The sequence below is a fragment of the Oreochromis aureus genome, linkage group 8, assembly GCF_013358895.1.
Source record: "Oreochromis aureus strain Israel breed Guangdong linkage group 8, ZZ_aureus, whole genome shotgun sequence".
Lineage (NCBI taxonomy): Eukaryota > Metazoa > Chordata > Actinopteri > Cichliformes > Cichlidae > Oreochromis > Oreochromis aureus.
The window spans coordinates 11,006,779-11,032,603 of NC_052949.1; the positions used below are offsets into that span (position 1 = coordinate 11,006,779).

A 25,825-nucleotide genomic window follows, 5' to 3' on the forward strand; every position below is an offset into this window, starting at 1 on the left:
TAATATTACATATATTATTTGGCTAGATCATGATACCCACTACAGTCTCCAAAACCTCCCTTTTACTTTTCTCTGGTATTTTCTCTACACATGAATCAATTCAGACCTAAATGTGAGCAACTGCTACAGTATGGGGTGATTCACAAAACGCATGGTTGGTGTTAAACTCATGAGATCTCGAAATCAATGAAAAGCTATAAAAATCAAAAGAGCCTTGACTACATATTGACTTTTCACTGGGTGTTACTTCCCACATGAGTTCGCACACTCGCACACACACACACACAAAGACACACGGCGTGACGGCCATGTGCCCAAAAAAGGTTGATACGTGCAAGGAGTGACTACAGCTGGTTTCACGTATGTGTGTGTGTGTCTGCTCTGCGCATGCGTGCAGTGTCATAGTCTATGTGCGAGAAAAAGATGCTCTATAAATACGCCAGGATGGTTTAGATTTCATGACCAGGGTGAGGAGTTGAACCATGCCATTGACATTTTTTAAACTGCTTTCTTGCTACGTGATTATGACAACTAGATTTTCTAAATTAAGCTCATGTTTTCCACTCTTGTGTAGCCTGTATTTTAATGTATTGTATGTTAAGAAAAAGCACTTAGACGTGCTATGAGAAAGGGACAAACGTGTTATGTTCACCCACAGTGATTCTCTCTAAAAATAAAACAAACACACTGCTATTGCCTAGCAACCACCCACCCTGCAGTGCAAACATCCAGCCTAGGCTTCATTCAGCGACATCCCCCTCTCTATGTCTTTCTCTGTCTAAAAGAAACACACACACACTCTCAGCTGCTTGGTAGAGAGAAGAGAGGGGAGTTGCATCATCCATCCATTAAAGCAGTTGCAGCAGCCAGCCCTGAAAGGAGACATGCAGACTGCAAGAACACATGCAGATATGATGAGGTATCTCTGGCTGACGATGGCTGTTAATAAACTGCTGGCAAAAAACACGTACACAGAGGAGAGAAAAGCTGGGAAATATCTGGACTATGAAATCAGACTGAAACTAGGAACTCTCAACCACTTAACCCCCCCTTAAAACTGCTATCGCCCATACAGTAACCACAGGTCGAAACAGTCACCCCCGATGCTGAAACACACGCCTGCCAAAAACCACTGGCTTTGAAAAGGGAAGTGGAAGGTCGGGATTACATAATGCTGCAGAGAGTCCAAATGCTGCGCTCAGAGCAGCCACATTCATACTAAACAGCTATCCTGTTCAGTAAGAGTCGCTCACAGGTTTCAGCATTATCCATATATACACTATAACTCACTGGATTTCGCCTAATTTGACTGATTTATATAAATGTGTGTGAAGGTTGTTTACAACTTTACATGTTAATAAGAAGAAGATTTAAGACATTTCATTTGCTCCAGAAACTTTAAGACCTTTACACTGCTTCTCGTCTATAAAAGGTTTACCTTGGCTCAAAACCGGTCTTTTGGGAGTGACTCTCAAGGTTAAGAAACCTGTGTTACCTGACTTAACAGAAGTCTACGCATTTTAAACTTGAATAACTTCAACCCCACTTCAAAAATGGCTGTTTAAAATCAGTCCTGGTGGGTTTGTTTTTTTTAATTCTTTTTGTTTTGTAAAGAAAAACTCAGTATTTCCAATATCCAATTTTTGTTGAGTAATACAAATTGACATGTGTTCCCGCCTTGATAAATAACAGTGTTTTTTTATAGAGAGCACAATAATGGATTACTTTTAAGATGGTTAAAGAGGACACAGCCAGTTAGTCAGTTGCCTGGGGATTACCAATAGCCCAGGCCTTGGGGCTTTATACTGCGGCTGGAAAGCATAAGCTTTGTTTCATTGACAAGTTTTTCCAAGGTGCTGTTTATAAACTTTCTTGACATTTACAAAATATAACAAACCGTTATATTTAACTTCTGTGAAGAGCAAAGCCACAGAACAAAGTGGCTGCCTAGCAAACAAACAGGACACAGACTGAAGGAGGCAGCGAGCAGTCTTTTCCAAATATACACTTACCACTCAGGTATATTGATGGCCACCCAAGTATATTTTTATTTTATTTTATTTACACAATGGCCTTAAAACCGATATAGTTTTGAAAGTTCAATCTTTCCACTGACGGTTCTTAAAGTATAGCATTTCCTTACTGCCAGGTAGGTCAGTTTGCTGTTGTGGCAGTCTTCTGTATCATTTAGCTGTCTTGAATCTCTGATCCAGCACTTAGACTTCAACTCCACCATCTCAATTGCTCTCAAAATCCACTGTGAGCACTCACTTTAGCCAGAATCTAGTGCAGTTGAAGACATGATGCTGCTATCCTGAAGTTGATGAGCAGAACAGGAACAATCATTACCCGCTGTGAGGTCCAAGATGGTGGAGTTGAAGTCGCTTTGCTGGATACTTAACAAACTGATTGTCATATTTGCATTACTTCCTCATTTATTTAAATTAGCATGTGTAAGCCTCAGTTTGCATGTATGCACATGCACAAGCCTCAGCGCAAATGCAATAGTACCACTAAGAGAGACTAAATTCAAGCTAGCGCATTATCTTAACATTACTATTATTTGCTAACATCAACTTTGAAAAAACAAACATACATTTAAATGATTGGTATTCCCACAAATAACTTCCCTGTTTTTTCTTGGTGCCTGTACTATTATACAAGTTCAGCATACTCTGAATACCTTTTCCTTATCGGAGTTCACTTACAGCCCCACCAAGCTGTCAAACAAAAGTTACTCACTTCATAATTTAACGCACAGTTTCACGTGAAAGAGCCAGTGCTGGGAGTATACAGGTTCTGACAGCAAAGGAAGAACGGTAAGATAGTGTTTTTCTTATCACACACACGACATTACCTATGGGTTCTAATAAAGTCTATCCAAACCCTGGAATCAAAGCAGCGAAAAGTACCAACAGTAAAAGTTTACAGAATTATCACTGACATGCTTCTAATGTGAAGATGTAACTACTATTACAAATTTTCTTTTAGTTTTTAAATCCATCTATACATTTTTAAGTTCAAACAAACTTACTAAAAGTTCACAAAAAGTCCAGTTGCTTTCTTTTCCAAACTCCTTGGACTACCACGACCTTGATGACTGAGAACCTACATAGACTTTGATCAGGGGTGTCAAACCTAAGGCCCAGGGGCCAGAATTACCCCAACAGAGACTCCAATCTGCCCCATTGAATGGTTTAGGATAATGTGAAGGACGACATTAATTTGGGACTTTCAAATGTATTTTCAGCTTGTTGTACAACTTGTACAGCAAGACCTTCTCAATGGCCATTTATACTCCAAAGTAATTAAGTAACAGATTTCTGTATTTTACACATTTACTTCTTACGACTTAAGCCCAAAGGTCATGCTGACAGATTTCCTTCATGTACTACAGCAGTGTATCCCGTAGAAAAAGCGAGACATACTGTTAAATTTGCGCTTGGTTTTTTTATATTAAGATAACTCATTGATTGAATATGTTGTTACATTTATCATTTAACATCCCTGACGTCAATGTTTTGTTATCATATGCAAGACAGTTTCAACTATAGTTGTTCAGCTGCAATCCTGATGGTGTTAAACAGTGTGAGAACAAATAAAGAACAAATAAATAATTTCAAATTTATATCAAGGTTTTAGCTACTGATGTTAAGGCTCAGAACAAGAAAATTGTTTTCAAACTGCTAGCAGGCAGAAGGAGAAAAAATAAAAAGACATAATGAATCTATTTCATATGGATGCTCAGTTAGAAAAAGAAAAAAAAAATATCTGCCAACTGAGGTCCACGTGATCTTCCAGGAATAGTGACACTATTTTCCAGAAAAGTCAGCAGGCGGTGATTTCCTGCATGCTGACCTCTCATCTGTAGTGTAAATTGCTTCAAAGCAGGTTAATTCTGCAACATAAGATGGGTGGTAACAAACGAACCAAACCAATCTCTAATTCTGCTTCACAGTACTGCCCTCCTAAGGGTCATCTTACTTTATTCTCTCACTGAAGTTGTGAAGAGCGTCACTGGCTATGAGGGGAAGAAGGGGTCCATTTGGGCTTTACCTGGCTTGTCTTGTGAGCATATATGGCCGCCAGAGAGTCTTACGCAAACTGTGCATTCATTTAAATATGTTAAATATATTTACCTTATTCAAAAAATATTAAGCTAATGAAGGATCAGCAAACACAATAGTAGAGTACTGAGTTTTTACACCTCTCTGATAATTAGCATAAAAGGAGCTAGCAAGAATAATATGTTTATCTTACAGCATTTACACTTTCATGTCTCTTTCAATCCACATGTTGAACTGATGACCACCAAAAGGAAAATTACTGATAAATATAACTCGATCTTGTGATATTCCTCCATATTTACATAGTGAAAGGGAGCCATGTGAAAGCACCATTAAACTAACAGTTCAGGGAGGACTGTGGGATAGTAAGTGAGGACTGCGGAGGATACGGCGGGTCAAATTTCACAGCTGCATTTGGAGGAGCCTCTGGTACGGGACAGCCTCGTCAAACTGCTGGGACGTATTCAGTCTTGAGTTACGGACTTTGAAGCAAGCATACCCCGAATAGGGAAACAGCTCCTGTTGTCTAAGTGGTCCGGGGCAACAGTACTGGCCACACCTTTACGTTATATCTACTCACACCCCTGAACATAAGGTTACATGTTTATATCAGTCTTGTTTATCTTATCTGATACTCTTACCAAAGGCCTGTGCTGAAGGCATTTTTAAGCTTTAAATTTCTTTTATTACACACAGAACAAAAGGTTCACATATCCAACTTTTGTTCATCTGCCCTTTGTGCACTAATCTGCAGCAGATTGCTTCAGAGAGGGGCTTTATGCCTCCTGAATGACAGCAAAAATAACTTTGGCGTACAAAGCTCACAGGTAACATTTTACACTGTCAAAGTGCTTTCAAAGAAAGCAGGTGTTACAAAAAACTATAGTCAAACTAACAGGTTTCTGCAATCCTTCAAGACAAGAGCATGGAAATGGGCCAAGGGCAGTCTACCACCGCACACCACAAAATCACAGCCTAATAGTTAACAAGACTCATAAAATCTGAGGAAGGAACCACAGAAAGAATAAAACTAAAAGGAAAGCACCAATCCAGTACTTATAGCCCTTTTTCAATAGTACCGATCCGGCTAGACTCGAACGTTTCCGTTGTTTTCCATTGGAACTGACTACCACCTAATGTGTGTGGAGTCATCATAGCAACATGGCAGAAGGTCCTGTGATGTCATTTGTATGCCATATGAATGCCACAACAAAGGAGGACGTCGAGTCGATGGAATACCTACTGCATGATGTATGGCTTTTTGTCAGACTCTGGGACCATGGTGTTGTTTTTTGTGTAGCTATTACCCTCATTGCCGAGTTTCAAAAATGGCATTTTTGATTTTAGTGAAGGAGACACTCTCATGATTCGGCACATTTTTGCATCAGAATGCTTGCCAAGTAGGTAGTTTTAAAAAAAAAGTACAAAAAGTAGTAAAAAAGGAAAAAAACCAAAAACGACCAAGCCAACCCGAGAAGAAACTAGTGCAAAAGGACTATTAGATTAGATATCAATCTCATCCTGAGGCAAAATGCTATATTTGATATCATGACAATGAGTCGATCTATGGTCCAGTCAGCTGGGTCTAGTTCTCTTTACATCCCCACAGGACAATATCAGCTAGCAGCAGATCTAATGTAGCAAGATGGCAGAATTATAGATATTTTAAATTTGCTTCTATTTGTATGTTGGCAAGGTTTGGGGTTTTTTGTTTTGTTTTTTTTAACTGCAAATTGTTATCAAGTTATCAGTAAAATGTTTTATTCTTGGATGCATTTATATCCAAATTACATCTTAATTTACAAATCTGGGCAATCTGTTTTAAATTGACCTGATGGTTCCTTACACATGGATGAAAGATAAGTTAAGATAAAAATGTCCCAGACTGGAGAAATTTGGTTATAGCGCTTAAATGTTTTTTTTTTTTTTAATGTAGTATCTTAAAAACTAAAAAACAAATTGCATAAATATGCAGAATTGCATCCACCTAAATTAATACACTAAAACAAAACATATCTCAATAATCTAAAAAATCCACTCTGAAATTTAAGTAAGTATAATAAAGTAAAATATCTAAGCTCCATTAAAAACTGCAGGCCAATGCAATTTTACACCAAGTCAAAAATACCATTTTTATTCGGTAACTAAATGAATATTTAGACTTGAGATGGCAGCAAACAAAATTGTGCCCAAGATATTGCCTTCATCTACAGTCTTGACTGCAGACTCCTTAAAGCATGATGGATGACCTACAAACCAACACAGAGATTATCTACCTTCAAAGATGCTACCAAGTCAAGTCTCAAAGTGCAGGAAATGGAACATAAACTAGAAGGAAGAAGAGAAACGTAACAAAGAAAACCACACACATGCACGCGCATGCACACACAAGCTATGAAAACGAAGAAAACACCATATTATTACTCAGGCTCATAGAATCATAATGAGCAAGCTAGAAACAAATACAGCCTGTAACATTTTGTTTTATGGACGTATCATGCCTATCACAGTTGTTGAGATCTGGGCAGGTCCACATTAAGACCAAGCTTAAGCATGACTTTACAAGCCAAGAACATCCAACTCTTTCAAACTCTGCTGGTCTCAACATTGTGTCCAATGTTGTGTCCAGTGTAAATAAAGCTTTAAAAAATTCCAGCCTTCATAACGAAACCATAGTGATTTCTATAATTCTGATTAAAACTCCAATTAGAATTTACTTTCTGTAATTTTGATTAATATCAGAAGAGTATATAAAGCACAAACATCAATGCAGCAATATTAACAGCAAAACACCTGCTTTCACTGTGCACCCAATGTCCTAACCTAACGAGGCTTATGCACTGGGGATGTTTAATAATTTATCTACTTTCTCAGACAAACATCATTAATAATTTTGCTTATGCATTTTATAAGGAACCGTTTTCCTGTTAACTGTTAACAATGAAATTTAAAAAAAAAAAAAAATCATGGAAATGTTCAAATGTCCACTATTGGAGGTAAATCATTCATTCATTGCTGTATGTGACTGAGGTTATACATGACTCAGCTCTCTCCTGCTGGTACAGATGCACATTGCTTTCTCTTCTAACCGTCACTCCGTCTGCCTTCCTCTTCTCCTTCTATGTGCAAATCTGCACATATGCAGCTCTGCTGTGCTGTAAGCCACCACACATTTAGCAGTTAGTGAATAATCAGAAAGCCACTAAAGCAGTGCAAACTGCTCTCTACAATGGAGGATCAATGCGGTCAACTTGCCGCCTACAGTTTCTATCAGTGCACAGCTAAGGCCGATAAGATCTGTTAAACTCTAAAATAATCTTGTTAACTATCTTCAGTCTTTCACTGACACTGGGTTTCATCTGCTGCTTATGAGTTTACACAATGAGTGCTGACTCAGGTAAAATAAACTGAACTCATCTCACATCTGATGAGCGGAGCACAAGCCCAACCAAGTGATGTCATTTACTGGTCACCTGAATACCTTATGGCCATCTGATATAATAGAGAAGGTGGGCAGGGTGGCTAAATTTCAACACCACACGGTACATAACTGATAATTATTTTTTAATTTATCATCAGTTTTAACTTTGACACACCTCTGCAAAAAAGCAGTGTATAAAATTCACAAGAAGCTGCTGATACACTTGTGTCCAGATCTTCACTGTGAATGCAAACCGTAGCCGTCTTTTTGTTTGTCATGGAAAGAAAAGGCAAAGAACAAAGTCACAGAAGAACTCGTCAGGTTAATCCTTAGTTTGATTAATCAGATTAATCAATTGATTTTTGTCTTTCACCAATTATAAAATAAAAATATCAGCATGAAAAACGTACTCTTTTGCTTTCGTTTTCACCGCAAAGGTTTCTGTCCGCTACTTAAAATCTGAAACTCACTTGCCTCCAAGATGACTAAAGGAGAGACTTTGGTTAACGAGACCTATCTAGAGGAAGTAAAACTCTTAAGGTTTCATTATTGAAACTGTGAGGGGATTATCAGTTGCTTTGAGCTCCTTTCATCTCTGAATATTACGATGAATGCTGCAAGCTAAAAATGTGTTGATCCACCAGTAAAGTTCATATTACACATGTTGCTCGCCCAGTCTGTTTACAGTACTAGGAGACATTTGACTGTCAGTTTTTATTCGTTCCATGGTGCAGACAGTCCCGCTTGACATATGGACATCAGCCTAGTCTTTACAGTTAAAAAAAGAAGACCCTATGGTCAAACCCTAATGACCTATTTCTGGTTTCAATGTCACAACAGCCACATCAAACATATATACTTGACGTGCCGGATTCACTGCAGTATTCTCCTGAACAAAGGTGCCACCCTTCAAACAAATACTCGCCATTAGTGCCAATGCCGGAAAAGTTTAGATTTTTTTTTTTCACCAAAAACTTTTTCTCAGAAAGTCTAATCTTTTCAAGCTGTTGCAGCATCTCCCTCTGCATGATCTGCAAACCTCTGAGCTCTAATACCGATATCACTGAAACGGCGATAGAAACCAACCCGACTGTATATTGAGGTTTTCAACGCAGCCACACAGGGTTACAAAAAACGCAAACATGCATGACAAGGTGTAACGACACCAAAGCACGGCTCGCGCCAATAGTTGAGACATCACTTTAGATATACACCGTTCATGAAGGCAACAGCGGCGGGTACAAAATGGCCTCAACTCTCTACCGTACAACCCTGTGTGCTCCACCATCTCAACCTCTTTTTTTCATTCACTTATTTGCTTTTCATTTGTTAATTTTCAAGCTAAAGAAAATAGCTTTTAAAAAATACATTTTTAAAGTTCAGTAATGGCCTAATGTTTGCTAAGGTTAATAAAAAAATGATTTTTGCCATGAAACACTTATTTATTTATGTTAGCAACGTAAAGGGATAATTTTGTTTGGAGTGAATAATACGAGAATAAATCAGGATGCTAAGAAAATCCTCAGAGTATGTTCAGGTTTAACTGAAGATCTGAGTTGTTGCGAAAAGCTGACACGCTAGTATAAACCAAACAACAAAACAACCCCCCTCAAAAAAACAAAAAAAAACACAAGACACAAAAAAACAGGAACTCTTTCTATATAGTATGTGGTGCAAGTATGACTACAAAGAAATAAACAGGCAGACAAATATCTAGCACATAATATCTAGCAATATTTACTTGACTCCGTTTTCTGAACAATACATTTTGCAAGAAAACAGTAAGCAAAGCTTAAGAGGTAAGCGTCTAACTGATGGTAGCAAAAGAATAACACCATGCATTGGTAACTGTAACTACCACAAACTCAAAGTCATTGTGCCATTTTATTACCACATCAGCGAAAAACAGCATGATTAAGGGATGGTCACAAGTTCCTCCTGTATATCTACAGCAATGCTTAACAACTAACCTTTGTCTATATCAGAGCAACCCCCTGTACATTCAATACAACTGTCTTATGACAACGGACCCACAATGTCCTTACAAAGCCTGGAACATGTGCAACGCCTGTAAAATATTTCTTAGAATGTAGCTCTCTGACTTTGCTGTTCCACAAATCAACGAAGCGTGAAGGACAAACACAAAACTACAGAAACTTTCCAAGTGCTAGAAGACAACTAAAGTTTATATTACTCACTAGTTAGTCGACTGCTGATCTGTCTTCAAGCTGGTACAAATGAAGACAGCTCAGTTGCAATGCCAACCTTTGAAACGCATGACTGATTTTTAAATGTTACTCATTTTAAAAGCCCTCTGTATCTATCACCTCCATACTTGCAGAGTCTTACTCACAAACTTTTGTAAATTTTACCTTGACTGTAATGCACTCTGAGCCCAATCTTGTTTTTTTTAATGTGCAAGATAAATAGCTTGACTAGTACTCTTTAAGGGGGAATTGTAATATTGTGTTATCACAGATGATTTCACATATTTTTGACAGGCCTCATTGCTACAATACACATTATATTCGAACAACCTCATATATACTTAACCCCGTCCCTTAAAATAGTAACTCAAAAAAAAATCCAAGACTGATATTTTCATTTACTAATATTATCATGGCTATATCAGTATTGCTGTATACACCGTCCAAAGTCTCTGTAAGTAAAACCAAAATAGTAAGCCACCTGATCCCCAAGCTTAAACGTAGAGAAAAACGATCTTAACAAACCACCATTTGTTTTACACAACCATGGTGAGTGTGTTTAAATATGAATCATTACAACCCAGCCCATGTATCACAACTCCCAGGTTAGTTTGCCAAGTATTTTTAATAGCGCTCTCTCTCTCGAGCCTTGACAAGAAGTGAATCCACATTAGTAACAGGACGAGAAAGATAAAGATCGCTGATGTGTATACTGTTAATGTTCGCCATACTGGATTTTATATTAGAAATATTATGCACTTTAGTGACATTTTACATTTATTCAAATATTTACTCCTGATTCACCAGCAAATTAACTTAGTTATAATCAGACTATACTTATGTCCTATTTTTTGTTGTTTAAAGGATTAGAATTTTATTTACATAAAATGAAAAGAAAGAAAATAGTAAAAGTTAAGAATGGGATATGATGTATTGATAAGATAAATACAAAATATTATTATTTTTGCGCCATAGTTAGTAATAAACAGACTGATATCACAGTACCACAGGCGAGTAGCCACACCTCTGTATGGAGAGATGGACCTCCACCACCTCCCTACTTCAACCTGAGCGCCTAGAGCCTAGGCAGAAACTTAAGGACAACCCTGAGCTGAACTGTATAAGTCACATTCGCAGTTCAGTGTCTGTTTATTTATTCCAAATCATGTCATCATTGCAATTATGAACGATGTTATGACACGCTTTACTCACTTATCGTAGGTCTAGCAAGTAGCTCGGTAGTTTGTCAAAATTAAAAATGCTTAGAGTTGCAAAGATTCTACTGTAGGTACTCACTAAAAACGTCCCAAAATCCAGTATCAGTAGTGCTGTTGTAAATAATGAGCAGTGGGAAATCAGTGAAGTGTGGGGAGGAGCCGTACAGTTGTCGCAGTGAAACATTACTGCAAAATATCAGTAAATCTTGCCTGTTTACATTAAATTAAATGCCATCTGAATGCCTTTTTGGTTTGACTAAAGACACTGCACACTAATAGGGGGAACCCTGCCCTTATAACCGCCCTGCATACACATGAGAACATGGAGTACCCAGAGACACTCCAGTGCACGTCTGCTTGGAGCATATCGATGAAGATTGCTAGAGCTACACAGCAAACATTACATTACTGAAATAAGGAAACCCTTTGGCACTTTCTTTAAATGTATAACATTAGTACAACTACCATGAGGTAGCCAAGCTAACGCTTAAGGTAACCAAGTTACTTTAAAACTTCAGCTCATTGTTTCATGTTTTATTTTGATCTACCTGTGTAGCATGAACCAACCGGCTGGCTCTGGAAATACCACATGCAGAAATCCCTACCACTTAACACTGTTCCCTCCACGAAAGGCCCGTTTACTAGTATGTTGATGTGAGCTAACGTTAGCCATTAGCTTCACAGTTAGCTGTCGCTGGAACTGTCAAACTAATGCTAATGACGTTAGCGCAGATACAAGCGTGCTACTTACGTTTTCCTGCTGCTGTGCGATTGTAGATCCAATCCTGATTATCTGCTAAAATCTCAGCTTTTTGTGTGAAGACTCGTCTAGCTACCTGCGGAGCTAACGTTAGCTTGCTAGCTGTGTTATGTTTCCTTATTTGACAAAAATAATGGAGATTGGCCTCAGATGAGCGGCGATAATTCCTTTCTCGGTGGTTCCCTGCTTGGATAGCGTTGGTTTTTACGCATGTTTGACGCCAATTGTGTCCCTCACAGTAAATGTAGACAATTCCGATCGTTCCCAAACAAACATGGACACTGAGAATTGGTTATATTATACAACACTGACAAATCTAGCACTTTCTTCCATTGAAAGGCCAGAGCTATCCTTCGACTTTGGGTGCTGAACAAGAGGAGGTGTTATTTTTGGCATCTGCTCGATGATTGGTTACAACGACGAGGCAAAACGTCGGTTAATTGGCTACTTCCTCCATCAATTAGCGCTGCCCCTGTGCGATTCTACATTCTCATTGGTGCGTTGCGAAGTTCTGCGATATGCCAGACCTTTGAGATGCACTACTAACCGTTACCGGCTTATGCCGACAGTACTTTAAATAGGCGGTGTCAGTCTTAAAATAGAAACTTTCAACTCCGCGTCCAAAGCTGCCCACTAATACTATAAATATATAAATATAATATATATAAAACAAAACACAGCGCAATTGAAATTATTCTATTTGCTTGCCTTTCATGGTTGAAAGTTACCACACATAAGCCCGAGTGCCCCGGAGTCATTAAGAAGCGCGACGTAAATGAAGCGCAACATGGATGATTGAAGAGGTTCCAGGAGTCGCTAGTATATTCATACACACACAAACACACGCACGATCTAAATTATACCACGCATCTTCAATCAGGAGAAAATCTAATCAAATATAGAGAGTACCGTATATAGGTGTACTGTATAGTTGATTTCCCTGTATGCAGCTACATCTGAATATAATGCAACACTAATCAGGTGTGGTAAAGGAAATACAAGGGCACCTATTTCCAGTGTAACCAAGCTCCTTCGACCACCTTAAAACGTTCGACCTCAGTTGGACCGCACTGAACAGAGTAATATTTTTATGTCCTTTGTAAAACTAAAATTAGTAATATTCATCAGCAGCTGGCTCTCAGTAACTCTACTTAGGACAGTGTATGAGCCTGTTCTTTACTTTCTAGTTTTTAGTTTTCTGATTCCTGACTGTAGATGAAATAGCCAGATTTATTAAGAACTCCAAACCTTCTACCTGTTACTTTGACCCACTTCCCACTCGTGATTAAACCTTGCATGTCTTTTCGCTATCCTTTAATAATCAGTATTATGCATTCTTCCATAATCTTTGGGTTTGTTCCTCTAGCTGTGGTAATTCCATTTCTTAAGAAACTCAGAGCAGAGTTTTTCAACCTAAATAATTACTGTGCAATTGCTAATTTCCCATTTCTTCCAAAAAATCTTGAAAAACACTGCTAACGTGCAGGTTTACTCTCACCTTAACAATCATCTGTTTGAATAATTTAAGTCAGGTTTTTGGCCACAGAGTGCTGTCAAAATTACAAATGATTTTTGATACACTCTCTCATAATATTATTTTTAAGAGATTAGAATATGTTTGTACTGTTGGCATGTTATATGCCTGGTTTAAATCTTATTTCTAAAATCATAATCAGCATGTAAAGCTAAAAAGATTTTCAGATCACAAGCTTGCCCAGTTGTCTTAGGTGTTCCACAGGGCTCTTTCCTAGGCCCCTTTATATTTGTTATTTATCTTTTTATGTTTTGGTCACATGTTTAGGAAATCTGGCATAGACCTTCATTCTTATGCTGATGACACCCAGCTCTATCGCTGCATTAAGTCTAATTCCATTTCTTCTTCTTTCATTAACTGCTTACATGAAATTAAACTGACATATTCCTGCTTATGCAATATTAGTAAGCTACTCCCATCTCAGCTAAAAATATTGCTGTTCTTGTATGTGCAATGATTACATCTAGTATAGATTTTTCAGATTGTGTCCTCTTTGGCTTACCACACAAACTTCTCCATAGACTTCACCTGGTTCAAAACATGACTGCTTGTGTCATTACCAGAACCCCTTCCACAGAACATGTTACTCCTGTCTTCCAACAGCTTCACTGGCTTCCTGTAAAATACCACATTCATTTTAAGATTCTGCTTCTTACTTTCAAGTCTCTCCAGGACTGCAAGTCCTTCTTCACTAGGAATCTCCTCTGTAGGCTTCCTCTTTTCCTCCTGATTGACATCTCCATATTCAGTATCATTTGTCTAATGTATCCATTATCCCTCATCCGTACATGTCCACATCATCTCAACCTTACTGACACACCCTTAAAGGCATTTGTTACTCCTCTCAGGATCAAACTAGGAATATTTTGCTTGTTAAGCAACCAAAACCACTACCTATGGCTAGCTTTACAGCCATCACAAAGCATTTATGCAACATAGTTAAAAAAAAAATAGTTTCCCCTACAAAAGTGCCCTTATCAGTCTGCTACTGGACCTTCCTGTGTGAGCGCTTTGGGACTCTTGGGAGCACATTTAATAGGTTACCTGACCAATATTATGGCTTGCTGTGTGCAACAGACCATGACAGAAGTTTGTGCTTCAGATTCTATGAACGCAGGTCTAGTGCGTTATTAGTCTCCTGTTTAGCCATAATTAGCTGATATGTGTGGCTCTGCATTGCACTGGTACAATTTATCCCTGGAGATTGCTAACCAAGATAGCTAGTATTAGTTGATAAATTAGCACTTCACCATTTCATCTGCATAAAATAATTTTGTCTTCAAACGAACAAAAGCAAAAAACAAACAAACAAACAAAAACAACATGGTGGCCAAGTCCTAATTCTAAAGCTTGAAAATGCAGCCCCAAACCCACTGGGTGCTATACCCATCTTTAACGCTGTTCATGGTCTATATGTAATTAAACTGATTGCCTGTGACTTTATTGCTACTAACTTGCTTTTATTGGGTTATCTGTTCTTTCTGCTAGAATATTGACGAATATAGCTGTGCACGCTTTTTTGAACACAGTCACAAAGTGACAAAAACGCTCTAATCCACACAGCTGGGCAGTCACAACCTGATGTGTGGGTGTATGCGGGATTGAGATTTTGGACAGATCCTAGATGCCGTTTACAAAAAGGTGAGGAGGAACAGGGTCTCTGATGCAGTCTGACAATGTTTTTGTTCCGTTGTATCGGGGCTTATACTGGTAAGACTGTAAATAGAGATGAGATTTAATTTATTTGAACAAGGATGTGCAAGGAAATGAAATGTAGGCTGGAGTGAATAAAACAGGGCTGAGGTGATTAAGGCAAAGACTTTAATATAAGTGCATGTATAAAGATGTTTAGTTATGGTGTATCAGTGAATCTGTGTTATGTGTGTGTGCGGTGGCAAGCTGGGGAAAGCAGGGCTTATCTGTTGTCATTTTGTGTTTCTCCCTCAGGATCAGACTTGTGTCTTATTAATGAAAAACTCATCAGATATCAGAACAGCTCCCCAAGGAACCGAGCACGGTTATGAGACACATGTCAGACCTCGTTTAAATACCGCAAGTGTGTGTGTGTGTGAGAGAGTGTGAGTCAAGAGGAGAGACTGCAGAGTGGTATTTAATTTTCCAAGATGAAGGATTATCACTGGCAGAATTTGATCATTCTGCTCTGATCTCAGGATATTCAATCACAGCTTATCCCAAATATTAAACTCTGTCTTTTGTCCCCTTTCCTCTCAATCCCTGCCACACACACACACACACACACACACACACACACACACACACACACACACACACACACACACACACACACACACACACACATGCTTGCACCACCCCAACTGCCAAGCCTCTCATTGAGTAAAGTGGCCCACTGAGCCTACTGTCAGGATGGTGCGGGTTATGTGATTGTTCAGCCACCTGCTGACCTCAGGGAATGGGTGAGTCAAGGGGAGGGAGGGAATGAGGGAGGCAGAGAGGGAAGGAGGGTTTTGAAGCCAGGCTTTAGTATCTTATGGAGGCGGCTAAGGAGAGTAAATTAAAAAAACTGTTACATTTAATCCGGAGTGCTGAGAACAAGTGGCACACACTCCTAAGTCTGATCCTTCATGTTTACATGGATCTGCATGAGCTTAAACACACGCAACATACACATGCCCCTCCCCAAATAATACACACACACATGCAAATGCTCTGTGATTGTGTCCCAGGCAAGAGGGAGGGAGCGAGGGAGGGAGGGAGCGAGGGAGAGGAGGTCCAAGGTCCCGATCTCCACTCTCATTTTCAGCCAGGGGATCTACACCCGGGACATCTGGGTCACATCATTACTGCAATCTTCTGCTTGTTCATTCCCAGCTTTACGGGGGCTTAGAGCGGCAGACCTGCTGAGAAACACATGCACGTAAACACACAAGGATGGAGACGTGTGCACAGCGTGTGGCAGTTGTGAACAGTGAAATAAAACAACGTCTTAAAAGGGATTAAGGTGATTGGGGTTGTGTTTGGTAACACGCAGATTTCAGGATGCGGTGAAAAGATTGATCAGCACACATTTGCTGCAGATCAAAGCTTAGAGACATTTTCTCAAGCAGCTGCGTAGAAAATGTCATAAATATGTGTCAGTCAATATGTTTGTAAATACAAATTATGAGAAGAATTAACACAAGATCCTGGGGCAGTCTTTAGTAGTTTCATTTATTTATTTATTTCACTTTTTAAAAAAAAATTATGTTTAGAGGCACATTGGAGGACGGTTTAGTGCAGCAATATCGCCCTCTACCGGTGGGCAATGGTTTCACAGCAAACAGCACTTCCACGTGATAATCGACAGGAGGCAGTGTTGAACAATATTGCTGGAATGGTAGGCTGAAGTTGTTTTTAGCTCCCTGGTCAAAAACATGTTTTACTTTGTTGTGGTTGTTTTCTGCTGCATTCAGATATTTCATGTGAATTATTATTGGGTTGAATTTGCTGTTTTTTAAATAGGGGGTTTCTGTATGCAGTAACAGCATATACATATTTTGAACTTTTAACAGTGATAGCCAGTGCTTATTTTGGTGTGGTTGTGTTGCAACATATTCGCAGCTTTCATAAAGAAATCAAACAAAACAAAACAGAAACTAGTTAACATGGAGAAAAGCATCTGAAGCATGCATAATAACTGTGCCTTTTCATTTTTTCATGTCTTTTTGTGTTATGTAAATCACTTTGAATTGCCTAGTTATATAATCTGCTTTGCTTTATGTTTGTGCAACACTTTTATTATTATTAGAGACTCTAAATAGAAAAGATGGATGTCCGCTCATGTTTTAATTATTTATTTATGTAAGCTTCCAGTTCAGTTTTGTATTGCGCGCTGTTTAATCTATACAGCAAGTATATGATATGGAAATAGCTAGAATATGCTAAATTCTAGCTATTCCTAGCAGGAAATTGAAATGCTAAATGTTATGCTCATACTGGGTTCCAGTTAAAAAATACACTTCTTAATCACATTAATGACACTGGTGGTCTTCCATAGTTAAGATCGCAGGAGTTGCATTTAATCGCAAGACGGGAAGTATTAAAGCTGCACTTCTAAAGCAAAGAAAGTGAAGATAAAAGTGTAAAGAACAGCTGGAGGGTCCCCAGATAATCTCCAAATATGAGGCTGTAACTGCCGTCTACAGGTGAGGCTGAGACTAAAAACTCTGCTCCAGGTGAGGCTCGAACTCACAACCTCGGCATTGCTCTGCTGCATACTGTCATATAAGTACCGCGCGCTAACCGATTGCGCCACTGGAGCTTCGGCGGAAGGCCGCCAGGAAATCGGTTTAAGAAGGCACACCTGCCCGGAAGAAAGGAAGAAACATAACTTTTACTTAATTACGTTTTGTTTATCAAATAGTGCAAACACAGAATGTATGCAGACTGTATTAAAAGTTCATGGGACACCGGTTGTGCGAGTCTAGAAGCGAAAAGATCCCAAATAGCCGACTCACGTGCTGCGTTCAAGGACCTGACACAAAGCTCGAAAAACCTGCGGTAAACCTAAAAATAAGACTGGCAACAACACGTGAGGAGTGGCACGCAGGCATGCGGTGACTTTTACGGAAAGGTAAGCAGAGAGACACACACACACACACACACACACACACACCCCTACCTTCCTGCACTATTTAACAGTTTAACAAGCAAATGCCCATACTGCGCCCTACACAGCATGGATGTTTACACTTTTATGACCCCCTATCTTTTCTGAGGAACTGCAAACATTTTTACTTCTATAGTTGAATAAATATCTACAGTATGAACTATGAAAACACCTCACTACACATAAAACCGTATCAATGGAAAGTTGCGCATTACAGTACAACAACTGTTGTACAGCACAAAAAGTCAAATTAAATTTTGTGTAGAAAAATGTTCCATATCATAATACTGCTCCATATGTTTAATGTTGAGCTCATATTAAATGCTTTATGTTCTGTTTAATATCCAGCATCATATTCTTTAAATCACGTTTGTAGTGGATGTGCTGCGAGGGCCACATATCTATTAAAACAAAACAAAGCAATAAAAGAAAACATGCTGGAAGGAAAAGCTCTCCTTTAACAGCACCAACAACTTATATAAATACATGAAAGACCAAGAAAAGAAAAAGCTTCTTTCTGGAACAAACTGCAAAGGAAATGGAGAGGAGGATCGAGATCCCTCAGACAGATCAAGACCACAGCATGCTGTCACAGCCTTTTCAAAGAGGCAAAGAATGCCAAGTAGCCCAAATAGTGATAAAAGGAATGTTTCAGTCAGGACTCATGTCGGTTCTTCAGCATTAGTTAATGTTAAAGTATACACTGGTTTGATACTAATATATAAATATGACACTGCTTCGCATGCTGGCCACAGTGCACGTATTCACACCACAAAACAAATCTGCTCGCCCTCTCAGCGTAGCTCAAGTAATTGTTAACGGGAGACAGGCACATCTGTAGAATGAAGACAGCTGTCATTTCCTATGAGTAAGAAACAAGCAGGGCTTTCAGTGACAATAGCGAACTTTGGCCACAAGATGACAGTAATACAAAGGATGACTCTTTATGACAATCTCTGAGATGAAAGCTTTACTTTGTTACGGTTTCATCTATTTTTAGACTTGACAAGGCAAGCACTGCCTGTCTTGCTGCATGTTAGTGTTTTAGAAAACCAGAAGTAGGCTCTCTTAACACCTAAAAGCTTGACACTTTATTCTTTGAAAGTAAAAACACCGATAATTGTTTTAATCAATGTGCTTGCAAGATTTTGAAAGCACAGTTGCACTTACATGCTTAAACAGCAAACCATAAATACATTTTTAATTAGCATGCTGTATTTTAATTAGTGAAAAGGGAAATCTGCAATTTCATTATAGTCTTGAGCAGCATAAAGGAAATCATTCCTATCTTATAATTATACCAGATAACAATAAGCTGCAGCACTATGAAAAGGTGAGGTTGAAAAAAAAAAAAAAAAAAAAAAAAAAAAGAAATTTGGAGAAAACCAGGAGCGATTTAAGAAATATGAATAATGAGGAAAAGAAAATCTTCACAGCAATGTGTAAGAGTACTCTGCCTACTTGATGCATTTTAAAATGAGCTCACTGTGTAAATAATTCCCTACGGTTGTGAGAGTGCATATTGTAGTTTAATAAGGCACACTATATAATAGTTCTACTTCGGTTAATACTAGAGTGAAGAGAAGCGATAGTCATCTTTGCTCAAGGAGTCGATGCCTAGACAAGTTAAAGTTGTTGATTGCTGCACTAAAACAGATGAAACTAAAATTAAACAGCGTGAAGGTAAATTCACGAAAACAACAGCTTCTGGATAGTAGATCATCCACAAGGAAACTGAATCTTTTAATGTGACAGCAGTCTTCTCTCTGTAGGATAAAGAGCTACAAGTATTGTTATCAAAATCCTAATTTCAGGTGATAAATAAAATTCAACCACCACAAATGAGTATAAATCTTTTATTTTTTTGCCGACTCCACGATAATCAGAACACTAATACTTAACCAAATTTGTTGGTTTTGTTTCTCTCATTCTATGAATCTGCAGCCTGCATGTGTAAGTGCTAGTAACATTTGGGCATATTGCCTCAAGCAAAGCATACATTAAGACCACATGGACCCACTCCATCGTCAGACCCCGGCCTTGGTCTGGCTGTTGGCCGGCAGTGGCTTGCCCATGTGGATCCCCACTGTGAGGCCACATTCTTTGCTGGCATATTTCTCTTTGACCTCAGGCTTCAGCAGGAAACCCTTCTCCTTGTCAAAGTAGTCCAAGGGAGCAAAGTACACAGGTGCTTCCCCACAGAGGTTTTGCAGTCGTGTGCGCCAGCCCTCCAGCATGGAGCTGCGAGATTCAGGAGAACCAGTAGCAGGATCCCAGAAGATCTGAGGGCAAAACCTGGAAGCCGCAGTAGTTCAGGATCCCGTTCTGCACACAGGGAGGAGCAGCTGTTACCACATGACAGATCATTTAATGCTTGGCTCTGTTTATAGTGAGACCTCACCTGCAGTGGCCACAGTGTGACATTGATGTCACCATTGATGCCAGTGTCACTGTACACAGATTCAGGACAGTCAGTGGTGAAGGACAGCATGGCTTTCTTGTCCTGGACAGAGAGCAAGGAGTGAGCAAAGAGGGAGAGGACACAGCCTGAACACACACATGTTGGTGGAGCTCTCACCTTGAAGATCCCCTCACTGTACCATTTCTCCTGTGCGTAGGCAGAGCCCAACACCCGATCCATCCACCCCTTCATGATTGCAGGAACAGATGACCAGTACATGGGGAACTGGGAACACAGGTTTAATGGTCATTTTGATGTGGGCACCCTTTAGCCGATCACAAAGACATTTCCAGTCAGACACTACCTGAAAGATGACAAGGTCTGCCTCCTTGAGCTTCTCCTGCTCTTTTTTGATGTCATCTGCAAGTCTGCCCTCCTCTGATGCCAGTTTGATCTCCTTTGCGTAGCAGAAGTTCTCAGCATCCTTCACTCCACCTGCAAATAAAGCTAATGTTTACACCTGAAGCACAATCAAAGCATTGCTATACCTGCAGGATATATGTATACCAGTGATGTCCTCAGTAGTAGCAGCAGCTTTGAACTTCATGGCGTACAGGTCAGACACCTCTACAGTGCAGCCTTGAGCAGTCAGAGCTGCCACAGCAGCATCTTTGGCAGCAGCATTGAAAGAGGCAGGGCTCTCATGGGCATACACAATCAGCACCTTCTTGGCTGCAACCCCCCCCAAAAAATACAAGTTTTGATAGAGTTCCAGTCAGCACAGAAATCTTTCACTCTTCTTGTCTAAGATTCTCAGCTTTGGCCAAACAAGTTTTAGCAGTCACCAGGAAGGAAAAAAGCTTACCCATTCTCAAAACTGGTGCACAACAGTAAATGATGAGTTTTCTGTTTAGCCGGTAAAATAACAGAAAAATATGCCCACACTGAAGCAAAACACAGCCTGCTGCTTTTATACACACTTCGAGCACTACTTCACACAGGTGCTGTCAATCAGCAATCAGTCTCATGACTCAGCCAGCAGGTACTGGGGAAAAATTTCTCAGGTTTCCCATTTTGTATGGAAACTGGTGGGAGTAACTCTGAGATTAACCTAAACCTTCAGCCCAGTTTAAAAACAAGATGAATATATACCTCATATAATCATAATCATCTTAGTTTCACACACATCATTTTCCCTTGGTGATTGTTGGCGAACCAATGATTTGCCTTACGCCCTGCGGTCTGAGAACCATTGGTATAAACTATACAACAGGACATAAGAGGTACACACACAGCCAAAATTCTCTAACTTTGGACAAATGGCTATATCTCGATGGTTAATAGCTGGCATTGAAAATAAACAGAAACAAAACTAGCAGAACAAACATACAGAGGTATAAGTCTGGGTTGCTTAATCTTTATGTTGAACGTTGCTCATTTTTAAAGATGGTAGAAAGCTGGTTGGCATTTTTAGTGTGCTCAGCAAGCATTTATCTGTTCTTGCCAGATAAACATTAGCTCAAAGATTCTGCTCCAGGTGAGGCTTGAACTCACAACCTCGGCATTGCTCAGCCCGATACTGTCATATAAGTACCGCGCGCTAACCGATTGCGCCACTGGAGCACATGTGCAAAGCCTTTATTCCTTTCTCACTTCACTCAACTGATCTAAGGGGGAAGGGGGTCAGTCACGTATAGAACAAGCCCTTTACACTCTATTATATTTCCACAAAACTCACGCTTGTAGTCTATGACTCTATATAGGATTAATCGATAGATGCATTGTAACAACAGTCTGGCGAGGAAGGAGCGGCTAGCAGGTCCAGCGGGCATGTGGTGTGGAGGTTAGCCGGACAACTCGGAGCCAGTCAGTTAAATCGAACAACAGACCTTTATTTGACGTTAGCAACATAAGACCATAGAAACCAGGTCTCCACGTCTCTACTCTGTCTATACATACATGCGGGATCGGTAGTCGCCGGCGCCAGCCCGTTACAACGGTAAGGTTTCTCTGAACAGCAACGCGAGCAGCATGTAACGGCCACCGCTATACTCCCACACCCACTAGGAGACTCACCCAACTACTACAATAGTAGGGCAACCCCCCTCCTAGTGGTACTATAATACAATAAGGGTTGTTACAGCATCCATTAATATATGTGGGAAATCAGCCTATTTTTCTATACATCTATGTTACAAATGTTTTTTTTTTCAGTCAGTACACATTTGTTTCAGATCATTTCTGTTTCCCTTTTTCATATTTCACTTTTATTCTTTAATTGTCGTAGTTTTTAATGTATTTGACCTAATAGATATGGAACTAATGGATAAAGAATTTAACCATATGGCAACAAAATCTTTGTATCCCTGTATTCTACCGCAATATCATGAACTTCCATTTAGCAAAACTAAATTAAATGAATGAAAACTGAAGTCTGTGTCTACTTCTTTTCATACAGGGAGTGCAGAATTATTAGGCAAATGAGTATTTTGTCCACATCATCCTCTTCATGCATGTTGTCTTACTCCAAGCTGTATAGGCTCGAAAGCCTACTACCAATTAAGCATATTAGGTGATGTGCATCTCTGTAATGAGAAGGGGTGTGGTCTAATGACATCAACACCCTATATCAGGTGTGCATAATTATTAGGCAACTTCCTTTCCTTTGGCAAAATGGGTCAAAAGAAGGACTTGACAGGCTCAGAAAAGTCAAAAATAGTGAGATATCTTGCAGAGGGATGCAGCAGTCTTAAAATTGCAAAGCTTCTGAAGCGTGATCATCGAACAATCAAGCGTTTCATTCAAAATAGTCAACAGGGTCGCAAGAAGCGTGTGGAAAAACCAAGGCGCAAAATAACTGCCCATGAACTGAGAAAAGTCAAGCGTGCAGCTGCCAAGATGCCACTTGCCACCAGTTTGGCCATATTTCAGAGCTGCAACATCACTGGAGTGCCCAAAAGCACAAGGTGTGCAATACTCAGAGACATGGCCAAGGTAAGAAAGGCTGAAAGACGACCACCACTGAACAAGACACACAAGCTGAAACGTCAAGACTGGGCCAAGAAATATCTCATGACTGATTTTTCTAAGGTTTTATGGACTGATGAAATGAGAGTGAGTCTTGATGGGCCAGATGGATGGGCCCGTGGCTGGATTGGTAAAGGGCAGAGAGCTCCAGTCCGACTCAGGCGCCAGCAAGGTGGAGGTGGAGTACTGGTTTGGGCTGGTATCATCAAAGATGAGCTTGTGGGGCCTTTTCGGGTTGAGGATGGAGTCAAGCTCAACTCCCAGTCCTACTGCCAGTTTCTGGAAGACACCTTCTTCAAGCAGTGGTACAGGAAGAAGTCTGCATCCTTCAAGAAAAAACATGATTTTCATGCAGGACAATGCTCCATCACACGCGTCCAAGTACTCCACAGCGTGGCTGGCAAGAAAGGGTATAAAAGAAGAAAAACTAATGACATGGCCTCCTTGTTCACCTGATCTGAACCCCATTGAGAACCTGTGGTCCATCATCAAATGTGAGATTTACAAGGAGGGAAAACAGTACACCTCTCTGAACAGTGTCTGGGAGGCTGTGGTTGCTGCTGCACGCAATGTTGATGGTGAACAGATCAAAACACTGACAGAATCCATGGATGGCAGGCTTTTGAGTGTCCTTGCAAACAAAGGTGGCTATATTGGTCGCTGATTTGTTTTTGTTTTGTTTTTGAATGTCAGAAATGTATATTTGTGAATGTGGAGATGTTATATTGGTTTCACTGGTAAAAATAAATAATTGAAATGTGTATATATTTGTTTTTTGTTAAGTTGCCTAATAATTATGCACAGTAATAGTCACCTGCACACACAGATATCCCCTAAAATAGCTAAAACTAAAAACAAACTAAAACTACTTCCAAAAACATTCAGCTTTGATATTAATGAGTTTTTTGGGTTCATTGAGAACATGGTTGTTGTTCAATAATAAAATTATTCCTCAAAAATACAACTTGCCTAATAATTCTGCATTTCAGAAGCCACTGGGCAACTGTGGGTGTTTCTGGTTTGAGCCAGTGGATTGTTATCATTTTTCTTGCAGTCATGAGGAGGAGATGTAGGAGAAAGTGCTGCTCATAGGAGAAACCATCAGGAAAGATATCCAACAAAAAGATCAGAGGATCCATTGGGAGGTTGACTGACAATATGTTTTGTATAGTGTTCTTAACATCCATCCAGTACTGTTGTATGTAAACACAGTCCCAAAAGATATGCGTCTGGTCCCCGACAAACCCACACCCTCTCCAACACTTATCACTGACACTACTTTTGGATAAAAAGGCTTTCAGTGGAGTTCTAAAAAATCTTAATTTAACCTTCCAGTCGAATTCCTTCCACATTTGACTACCCACCCCTCTATGGCAACCAGGCTCCTACTTTTTAAAAAGTAGCTAAGTTAACGACACATAAATGTTGATTAGCCTTCAGTATAGTTAGCTTGCTGCCACTGCAGGAAAAGCCCATCGTTTCAATACTTCTCAATGTTTTTAGACTATAAAGTTTGACAGACTTAATTACAGTAGTGATGCCAATCTGGATCTCACTATATTTGGGGAGCAAATCCTTGCAGCATACTTGGTAGCCATAACAATGATTGGTCAAATCCTGGTAGGTGCAGCGAGAGGTGATTGGCTTCTACAGTTCTTGGTAGTGGAGGAGCACATGATTGGATAACTCTTGGTTGAATTTGGTAGATAAGTAAAGCTATTGGCTCCCACATGATGGATTTGCTTGACTAACCGGTGGCAGGGAGCAGCTCAGAGGTTAGAACCATGAACTGACGTACTTAGGACATGTTTTCTATTGTGTTGCAAATGTTTTTATTTAACCAGTGCTCAGTAATATATGACTTACAGATGTTCAGCATTAGGTGTAACGCTTAACAATGCAACATGTTCCTGTAATGATCTTAGTTTGTGCAGTGATGAAGAAAAAAAAAAAAATAACACTGTTGTACTAAATTAAATAAACAGTTGTGTCATTAAATCATAAAGGATTTTCAGTTATTTGCATGCCAGGTGAATAGAAATGCTGAAAAGCCTTCAGAACAAATATTGGAAAAGGAAAAACAAAATCTTTAAATATTACACATGCTTTACTCTCCCTGTGCACTCGCACCACAGTCAGCTGATTTAAGTTAGTGTAGGAGGAAAATCGTGGATGAGCCCACAGTGGCGATACACATTTTTACCTCACAAAAAGGCAACGGTAAAGTGTAAACCGCACTAGGACGGAAAGAACACATACTGCTAAAAGCGAGATCTTAAAGCTGCGTTCATGCCAAACCGAGCCAAAGCCTGTAGCATAGGCAGTGAGGAGCAATGAGGCTTGCAGTCACCTGATCTGCAGTAGCAGTCCGTTGTAAGTCTTTTTGGGCTTGCTTTCAACCTTGGTGTACGGTCGCCCCCCCCCCCAAACACACACACACACACGTTTTTAATCAGAATAGGGATTTGCATTAGCATGTAGAACATAGCCTTTCCCCCCTGAACTCTGTTCCGTCAATTTTAAAGCCATACTGACTGCATCCTACAGAGACTTAGAACAATCAT

The 25,825-nt window shown here is 39.7% G+C and overlaps 1 protein-coding gene, 2 non-coding genes and 1 pseudogene across 4 annotated transcripts in view; all 4 read right to left on the reverse strand.

Annotated features, from left to right (window-relative positions):
- ppm1bb (protein phosphatase, Mg2+/Mn2+ dependent, 1Bb) overlaps positions 1–12,071 on the reverse strand; it is a 28,905-nt gene extending 16,834 nt beyond the window's left edge. Inside the window, exon 1 of one of the 2 annotated variants that reach the window (XM_031750668.2) lies at positions 11,664–12,067. The gene's annotated coding sequence lies outside the window, so the exon portion shown is untranslated. Of the gene's footprint in view, positions 1–11,663 lie in introns of both variants that reach the window. The other variant, XM_031750667.2, reaches the window with a different exon arrangement.
- A 5,320-nt stretch (positions 12,072–17,391) lies between these two features.
- trnai-uau lies at positions 17,392–17,485 on the reverse strand. Its single transcript has 2 exons — positions 17,448–17,485; positions 17,392–17,427 (listed from the first exon to the last, which is right to left on the reverse strand). It is a non-coding gene; the product is annotated as a tRNA-Ile (tRNA).
- A 2,190-nt stretch (positions 17,486–19,675) lies between these two features.
- LOC120441397 lies at positions 19,676–21,258 on the reverse strand (annotated as a pseudogene).
- Positions 21,259–21,763: 505 nt separating this feature from the next.
- trnai-uau lies at positions 21,764–21,857 on the reverse strand. The gene is made up of 2 exons: positions 21,820–21,857; positions 21,764–21,799 (listed from the first exon to the last, which is right to left on the reverse strand). It is a non-coding gene; the product is annotated as a tRNA-Ile (tRNA).
- Between the last annotated feature and the right edge of the window lie 3,968 nt (positions 21,858–25,825).